This window comes from Nicotiana sylvestris, chromosome 12 (assembly GCF_000393655.2).
Source record: "Nicotiana sylvestris chromosome 12, ASM39365v2, whole genome shotgun sequence".
Lineage (NCBI taxonomy): Eukaryota > Viridiplantae > Streptophyta > Magnoliopsida > Solanales > Solanaceae > Nicotiana > Nicotiana sylvestris.
In genome coordinates, this window is record NC_091068.1 from 44070800 (window position 1) to 44080938 (window position 10139).

Genomic DNA, 10139 nt, shown 5'->3' on the forward strand with positions numbered 1-10139 from the left:
GTAGAAGCGAAAGTTGGACTGCAGGTGCGAAATCACTGGGTAGAATATTATAATCGAGGAATTGGATTCATTTTGTCATATTTTTTTAGATGGGAGCTTGGATTAGGGCGATTTTTTAGGTAATTTTTACCCACTTGAATTGGGTAAGTGTTATTAACTCGGATTTGATTATTATTCGTGATTCTATTATTGATTTGGCTTTTGGTTGATGAAATCTAGTGGAAAAAATTGGAGTTTTTGTAAAAACAAATTTGATAATGAATATTTAAGATTTGAACTCCGATTTAGAGTCGGACTTGAATAAAACTTGTGCTGAGATGATTAATTATGTCATCAGTGGTTGTATACTTGTAAAGTAGCTAGTTAGTTAATTTGTCAAGAGGCTAGTTTAGCTATTCATTTTTAGTTAGGGAATTTTGTAGATATTGCTAACATAGATATCAAATAAAGTCGGTTGGCTCATTCCATATATTTTCTTTCTCTCTGTTCGTTATGCACTCTCTCTATCTCTCTCTGACCTCAATTGTTGCTCATCTCAAGCTTGAGCTAGGTGAGGGCGTGTGTAATTAACATGGTATCAGAGCCCGACTATTCCATCACGATCATCTCTTCTATTTCGTTATTTCTCTTCCGTTCATCGTTTCTTTGATTTTGCCCTAATTTGTTCGATTCCCAAGGTCAGTTTCATTTGCCCTAAACAAGAGCTTCTTCTTCCAATAGCATAATACTACCAAACTAGTTTTAATTACTCATTGTTGTGGACGATTTCAGCGATTAGATAGTACAGTAGTGAATGTTGGAGTTTAAGGAAATTCCGGAATCGATCCAAGTGATCCTTTATATTTGCACCCGTCAGATAATCCTGGTGATATGCTTGTGTCAACTTCTTTCAGTGGAGTTGGTTATCGATCATAGAGGTGCAGTGTATTGCGAGGACTATCAGTCAAAAATAAACTAGGGTTTATAAATTGTGAGTTCAAGCGCCCAGACCCTCACTCGCCCACATTCCGTCAATGGGAGTAATGTGATGATATGGTGACCTCCTGGATCCTCAATTCTCTCTCGAAGGACATTGCTGAAAGTGTTGAATATGCAAATGATGTTGTGAAGTTATGGATTGAGTTAGAAGATCGATATGAGCAAACAAATGAAGCTAGATTGTATCAAATTCAAAAGAAAATAAATTATACATCTCAGGGAACCCTTGATATCACTAGCTACTACACTAAATTAAAAAAAACTTTGGGAAGAATTGAGCACTCTGAGTAAAAGGTCCCAATGCAGCTGTAATTGTACTTGTGGTGCCAAGGAAAACTTCTACAAAGCTGATCAGGATAGGCGGCTAATACAATTCCTCATGGGTTTGAATGAGACATATACTGTAATTCGAGGAAGCATTCTCATGATGAATCCATTGCCAACATTGGCTCAAGCCTTTTCCTTGCTAATACAAGACCAGAAATAGAGGAAAATCAAACCAAACACTCAATTGTTCATTGAATCCACATCATTGAATGCCACCAACTCTAGGTCTAATACCTACATGACCAATTACTCACCCAACAATGGCAAGCACAGTGGTTATGGAAGAGGAAGGCCTATGTGTGACTACTGCAAGAAGCCAGAGCATACTAAAGACAAGTGCTACAAACTACACGGCTATCCTGATAATTCTGAATATTCACGCAATCAAAATCATAATCATAATCAAAGCTTCCATCAAAATAAAAATTTTAATCGAAATCAGAGTTTTAACAAAGGAAAAAGGGTGGTGGCTAATGTTCACCCCGACACATCTTGCAACAAGGTAGAGGAAGCTAATGACTTGAATAAAGATCAAAACATCAACTTATCAAAAGAGCATTATGGACAAATCATGAGTCTGGTGCAACACTTTCAAGCTAGGAATGGAGGAGTACATATAAATGTTGGTAATTCAAGCAATAGAGCTGTGAACATTGTAGGCATAGTAGTTTGCACTTCCTCTATAGATTTTGGTAAATTGTCCTGTAAGTGTTTCAAAAACAACACTGATTCTTAGATATTAGACTCAGGGGCTTCAAATCACATGACCTTTAATAAATCCCAACTTACCAATATTGTGACATTACCTTATCCACTCCTAGTTGTCCTCCCAAATGGCTATAAAGTAAAAGTAACAGAAATTGGTAGTGCAATATTTGTGCCTGACATCACCTTACATAAAGTAATGTTTATACCCTCATTCAAATACAATCTAATTTCCATTAATTGTCTAGCCAGTTTTAACCCCAAGAATATAGTAGCTTTCATTGATCATCTTTAAATTCTGCAGACCCCTTTAATGAAGAGGCCTCTGGAGATTGGTAAGGCCTGTGATGGTCTGTACTTTCTTTGCCCAAAGTGTCTGAGGAATAGGTACTCAGGTTCTGTAGTCAGCAATTCAGTTTCTTGCCCTAATGATAGGTCTTACTACACACAGTTTACCATGTCATGATCATTCATTTGTACATAGCTCAATTTCCACAAATAAGTGTGTATTTTTCCCCTTTGTAAATATTTCAAGTTCAAGTAATAAAAATCAGAGTTCCAATCTGAATCCTTGTGCATCTAGTGGTTATGATATGAATATTTTGTGGCATAATAGGCTAGGTCATGTACTCTTTATCAAAATAAGAGGGATTTCCTCTATATCTGTCCCTTTCCCATCCAAACAACCTTTCCTATGTTCCATCTTCCCAATGGCCAGACAAGGGAGACTGCCATTTCCCCAGAAAACCACCTTCACAACTGAAAATTTTCAATTACTCCACATAGACATATGGGGACCTTATCATGTGACAACACATGATAATTACAAATATTTTATTATAATGGTAGATGAATACAGTAGGTGCACTTGGACCAACCTTCTAACTTGCAAAAGCAATACCCTACAAGTTATAAAAACCTTTGTTTCCATGGTTGAAACCCAATTCAACACCAAAATCAAGACTATCAGATCTGACAATGGTTCAGAATTTACTAGTATAGAAGCAAACTTATTTTTCCAATCCAAAGGCATCATCCATCAATGGAGTTTCCCCTACACACCACAACAAATGGCATAGTATAAAGAAAACATAAATATCTCCTAGAAACTGCTAGAGCACTATTGTTTGAATCAAAATTGCCTTTAAAGTACTGGGGTGAATTCCTTCTGTGTGCATACATCATAAATAGACAACCTTCTTCCCACAGTCACCCCAAATCCCCATTTGAATTACTTTACAAAAGAAAACCAACATACTCTCACATGAAGAGCTTTGGATGCCTGTATTATCCCTCTGTACCAAAGGTGCATAGGGAAAATTTTGAATGTAGAATATGACCACACATATTCATTGGTCATCCCTATGGAGTCAAGGGGTACAAGGTGCTAAGTCTTGCCACTAAAAAGATATATGTCTCCACGGATATTGTTTTTATTGAAAATATGTTTCCATTCACTCTATCATCTGAAACCACATCCTTTTATTCTGTTTTTAATCATGCCCCTTTCATTGATCACACTCCTAAGATTGATAAACATATTTGTAATAGTGATGATGGCACAAGTGTTACACATAATCAACATTTAGAGCATGATACTCCTTTAATACATGTGAGATCCTCCGGGTTAACTTAATCTTCCACACCATCACCACAATCTAACACACCATAGTCTTCAAGTCAAAGCACATCACCTGTTAGGGATCAACCAGTCCCCACATCTATTACCTTAAGAAAATCACAAAGACCTCTCAGAATGCTGCTATACTTACAAGACTATCTACACTCACTTCCAAAATTGAAATCATCATCACATGTTGCTCACAGTAACTTAATTATACTATTTTCTCTCAATGCTTCATTTTTAAAAGTCATCATATCTCCCTTAATGCTCTAAATCCTGAGAGCCAAAGTCTTGTAAGAGACATTTGTATTGACAATGAGTCTTCATCATATGAGGAGGCAGCTATGAATCCTACCTAGCAAACAGCTATCAAGAGTTTGAAGCATTACATGCAAACCACATCTGGGACCTAGTCCCCTTACCTATTGGGAAGAAAACTATAGAGTGTAAATGGTCGTATAAGATAAAACATAAAGCAGATGGGAGTGTAGAAAGACACAAAGCTAGGCTGGCGGTGAAAGGATATACCTAACAAGCAGGCATTGACTATACAGAGACATTCTCCCCAGTAGCCAAGATGACAATTGTGAGGTCTCTGATAGTTGTTGTTTTGAAGAAGGGGCGGCATATGTCCCAATTGGATCTAAATAATGTATTCCTACATGGAGACCTGAATGAGGAAGTCTACATGGAGATTCCTCAGGGCCTGGCTGTAGATAGCTCAGAGTTGGTTTGCAAGCTCAACAGATCCCTTTATGGGCTGAAATAAGCCAATAGACAATGGTATGCTAAGCTCACTGAAGACTTATGTTCAAGGGGTTATGCACGCTCTATGTATGACTACTCTTTCTTTTACAAGAGAACTGAAAACTCAATTGTTTATATAACAGTGTATGTAGATGATATTGTGGTGATAGGCACTGACATAATAGAGATTGAAGACTTGAAGGTTTTTCTGAATAACAACTTCAAGATAAAAGATATTGGCAGACTCCACTACTTTCTGGGTTTAGAGGTTCTTTATAAAGATGATGATGTGATAATATCTTAGAGTAAGTTCACCGTTGACTTGCTCAAAGAATATCAGTGCATGGATTACAGTAGCTTTACTTCACCACTAGATCTAACTATCAAACTCAAGGCAACAGAAGGAAAGGCTCTGACTAATCCTACTTACTATAGGAAATTAGTAGGGAAGCTCAACTTCCTCACAAATACCAGACTAGACATAGCCTACAGTGTACAAAATCTGAGTCAATTCATGGATGACCCCAGACAACCTCACTTGAAAGCAGCCTTTCATCTACTTAGATATTTGAAAGGAGATCCAACCTCGGGGATATTCATATCTAGAGATACAGATTATACTATCAGGGCCTACTATGATTTTGACTAGGCAGCATAACCAGATTCCCGAAAATCTTTAAGTGGCTACCTTGTACTATTAGGGAGCAGTCATGTTAGCTGGAAATACAAGAAGCAGGAAACCATTTCATTGTCTTCTGTAGAAGCTGAGTATAGAGCTCTAAGAAAAGGTAGTGGGGAAATTTGTGTGGCTTAGTAGACTGTTTGAAGAACTTACAGTTTCTTTCCCCAAGCCCATTACAATGTTTTGTGATAGCCAGTCTGCCATGCACATAGAAAGGCACCCAGTGTTCTATGAAATAACCAAACACATAGAGATGGATTGTCACTTTGTGAGAAGCAAGCTACAGGAGGGGCTAATTTTACTGCATCATGTAGGAACTACAGATCATCTTGCAGATGTTCTGACTAAGGCACTAACATGAATTAAACATTCAGTAGTTTTACACAAGTTGGCAGTGTTTTCCACACCACCAACTTGAGGGAGGTGTTGAGATAGTTAATTATGTAATCAGTAGCTATATACTTGTAGAGTGGCTAGTTAGTTAATTTGTCAAGAGTCTATTTTAAGTTCAAGTAATGAATCTCTTCAATTACCCAAAAGTGGTGTTGTTCAACAGCTATCTAACCTAATATTCTCTCTCAAGCAATATAAGGTAATTAGACACGATTAATCAAGGGCTCATTCAATTAATCACCATACAAAACATAGTTGAACAATCATATCATAAATCCGGCTCGATTATAACAACTTGAGTCAAAACTTCAACCAACAATTGGTTCCATCAACCCTAGATAAGTATTTAGCTACTCATAACAAAATAAGAGAAAACTACTAAATTGTTCATAATGTAAAATTGCAAGAATTAAAAGGAGATAGAAAAACTTTGATGTTTAGTTGATCTTCTCACGCTTGTTCTTGCCTCCAAAAGTAGTCTAAAATTAGCTTAGCACAATCTTGGGCGAGTTTCTAAAGCATATAAGGGTTTTACAAAAGTTTCCCCGATTTTATACTTTGGTCCTCAAACTTTCCAGTAGCGTGAACAGTGCACTGCGGTTGACCGCGGTGAATGCTGACCTTTTTGCCTTACATTGTTAATCTACCGCGGTTCACCGCGGTCGCGGTGGACTTATTGCCCAGGTCATTTATGCTTCTTTGTGTTCGGGTACTTCTCGAGTGGGCATTTTTCTTCACATTATCGCCTCCAAAACACTCCATGTTGCTTCCTCTCATATAATATTCCCTGCTAAACAAAAGAACACTATTTAGAGAATTTTGTTGGCAATTTATCTATAAAACAATAACAAAGTATGGTCATATTAAGGTATAAATATCAACTATATAGCCTACTATCAACACCCCACACTTAAATCATTGCTACTCCTCGAGCAATCCACCACACTCCGTCAAAATTCTTTTCGTAAGCTTTTCCCTTATGACTCACACCATGAACATTTTACAAAAGTTGTACCTAGTAGTGAACAACCTTTACCTCAAGAGTCAAACCTTTTATGCCATACAACATCAGCACTTACTCAAACCACTCTATACAAGAGTCAAGACTTACCTTTCCTTCGTGAATCACATGCCCTCACATCACACAAGAGAGTAGTTCCACATATGGTGATAATTAGAACAAGTAGGAACTAAGATAGACAAAATTCGCTCACTCTCAGAAAGAACGTTCACATGCCAGAAAGATGCACCATAGGCTTGACCATAGTATAATACTTTACTAATTGATCCCATTCAGTCTAAGATCAATAGGACTTTACTTGGTTGTAATGTAGGCTAAGGGACGGGTAGGATATATTTAGATATAGTGACTAACCTCCCTAAGCACTTTTAATACAATTACATTAAACTTAAAGATCATAGTTGTGCCAACCAAACACTCCACCTCATTTGTTTAAAACATCCTCATCCATTAGGTGCAATTTGTATAAGCCACCACTTATCAACCATTATAATTATTTATAAACCATATTTTTTTTTCGTGGTGCTTTTTCTTTTATGCTTCAAAATTCCACACCTTTTCTCTATCTCAATGGTTCCACTCAAAAACCAAACCACCACCCCACACTTTTGCTTTTGCATATTTCCGCTACCATTCAAGTGCTTATTGGGAGGTAAAAAGGTTCAAACGGCAAGCTATTTATACAATTGGGTAAGGTTCGCAATGTGATTGCCAAAGAAATAGGCTTATAGGCTCAACGAGGTTAACTAAGATGTATTGCATTCAGGTGGATTTACTTTATATGTCTGGCTCAACAAAGAAATGCCTATATCACTTCTAAAACTGAAAGAAACTACTATTTCGCTTTGCAAACACACAGGGCAAGTTCTAGGCATCAAATATGAAACATGGAACACAATAAAACTCACACACACATGGCACATGACTCACTCCGGATTGGTTTATCAAGACATTCTCTTTTGAGTGTTCAAGTTAGATACAAACGTACAATTTTAAGTCACTCTAATAGGATTCAACCAATGAAGCTAGGCGTTATACTCTAGTGTCTATTGTGCTTAGGTATATCAATGCTAAGGGTTTTCATTCGAATTTAGCTCGTAGCCCATCAGTCCTACTCTAAAAACTAAAAAGAACAAAAATAAATAAAAACTACTTATACCCGGTTCAAGCTAAACCCTTGGAAAAGAACCGTGGCCCAAAGAAAACCAAGGGGGAGTTACTACACTACCTAAAAATAAAATAAAAAAATCTTTTTGGTCTTTTCTCTAGGCTAACTTCCCTCAAGAAAATTGTCTAAAGGATCCGTCATCAGGAAGAGTCTCCATATTCCAAATTTTTTTTCTCGACTTAGTCCCTCAAGAATCCCGCCGAAAGATATCCGTTGTCGGGACAAGTCACTTACTATTTTAACTTTCCTAATGAACTATTACTCTAACATCAAAACAATCAATTGTTACAATTACAAACATACAATGAAGTATCCGCCACCTCCATACTTAAAATGAAGACATGTCCCCATGGCTTAAAAATTTAAAGAACAGTGAGGTTAAGGAACTTCCCTGAAGGCTCACTCCTGATCGGAGACAGTGTCTGGGTTCACGTTGCACGCACGTCCCAGTGCTCTCAACCAGCCTAAGAATTTCTTCTCCGACTTCACTTGCCTCTCAGCCACCGCATCAACACAGGCACCCAAATCAGTCTGAGGTACGCAACCCAGCCATATCCTGCTCCAAAACTGTCATACGGGTGCTCCGGCGTGGCTGTGATGGGCCTGCCACATCAACTCTCAGAGGAGGAGGAACCGCAACTACCTCAACATCATCATCATCATCATCAGCTAAATCATCAATAGAGTCATCAACATTCACCACAGGCTCTCATCCAATTCCAATTTTTTTTCGCCCGAAATTGGGCTTTTAGTGACCATCTCCCATCAACCCGAGGGTCTTCAGGGACTCTAATAATACGGCACAGCCGGGTGATCAGCGAAGGGAAGTAGTGGACCTTGGTTAGCTCAGGTGATCTAATAAACATCTCTTCATGGATGAGCGGGGCCACATCAAAATCACTGTGGGACATGAAACAGTGGATTGCGGACGCCCGTGGTAGATTAACATCTGTCGTGTTGCAGGATGGAAACAATCGACTGTTGACAATGGTGAGCCAACACTTATCCTCCCAATTCAGATAGTGGGAATTGAGAGTAATCCTGTGCTTGATCATAGGTGTTCTCCATTCGGCACACAGATAGTATCAAGAAGAGTTCCCCACAAGGCCCGTGTACCGCTAAAAGTACGATAAGGATCAAATTCACCCCGAAACACTAGCAGCCTGTATACCCTGCGGATGGTGTCGAGGGATGCGTTTACCGGGGTATTGCGCACCGTCACAATCCCATTCTCATATTCTGGCAAGTTCGTATAGAACTCCCTTACTAGTTGAACATTAGCCTCCTCCGGTACCTCGAAGAAGATGTCTAGCTGACACCGCCTCAGCTCATTAAACATATTGGGGCATTCCACCTCCAAAGCCATGCGATTAATGTGCACCTCATGTTGTAACTTCTTAGCTGCTTTCTGGTTGTACCTATCCTCCGCTGCTCTAGATACAAACCGAGTGCTATCGAACTGAGGTGGACTGGCTTGGCTCCTAGCTCGTGAGAAGCCTCCCGGTCCACTAGTGGAGGGCCCGGTGATTCGTCTCTTTCTAGCTAAACTCATTGCACCTGTCAAATAACGAAACGCATATTAGTGAGTTCGCAAAATATATGACTATGGATGGTTACTCAGATTTCATCATAACCATGTCACAATAGCTCCTTATATCTCCATTGGGGCAATTTCCCAAACATCTTGTGGGCGGGGCATTATCCAAACAAATTTAGCCCTCATGAGTCTATCAAAACTCCTCCCAAATCAAGTATACAACTACACCAACACACTCCGCACTTGTGTCATTCAATCACCCACCAACAAACACTATTCCAAACAGTAATTACATAGCCCATTCACCAAACATTCTCATAAACGAAATTAAAATAGAAAAAACAAGGAGAAGAAACTACAAAACAAATCTACTACAATTACAACACCATATCAACATAAAACTTCATAAGTTACAACACAATACAACACAAAACTAGAAAAAAAAAAAGAGGAGAGGTAAGTACATACCTTAGTTGAAGAATGGGTGAGAGGAATGGGGTAGGGGATGTTGATATGAGTGAAGAAGAAGGATTTGGGGCTTATGGTTGTGAAGAGAGGGAGATGAAGAATTAGAATGAGGAGGGGGTTTCGGTTGTTTTGATATTTGAGGGAGGTGGGTTTTGTTATAATAGGGGGTTATTAAATTAAAAGAAGAGGAAAAGAACAAGTAAAACAGAAAAAAATGAAAAATACCTGGTACCCCCGCGGTCGACCGCGGCCGCGGTGGGTTTAAAATCGTGAGGCCGAAAATTTACGCCTCACCGCGGTTTACCGCGGTTCACCGCGGTCGCGGTGTGATGTAAAATTTGAGGTAGAGAGTTTTCCTTCCACCGCGGTTTACCGCGATCGCGGTGCTAGTGTTGTTTTTTTTTATGAACACACTAACAACAACACTCGTGGTTTTCCTCCCACGCAGTGCCTGATTTAACGTCGCGGCACGATGCAAGCATTTGATCA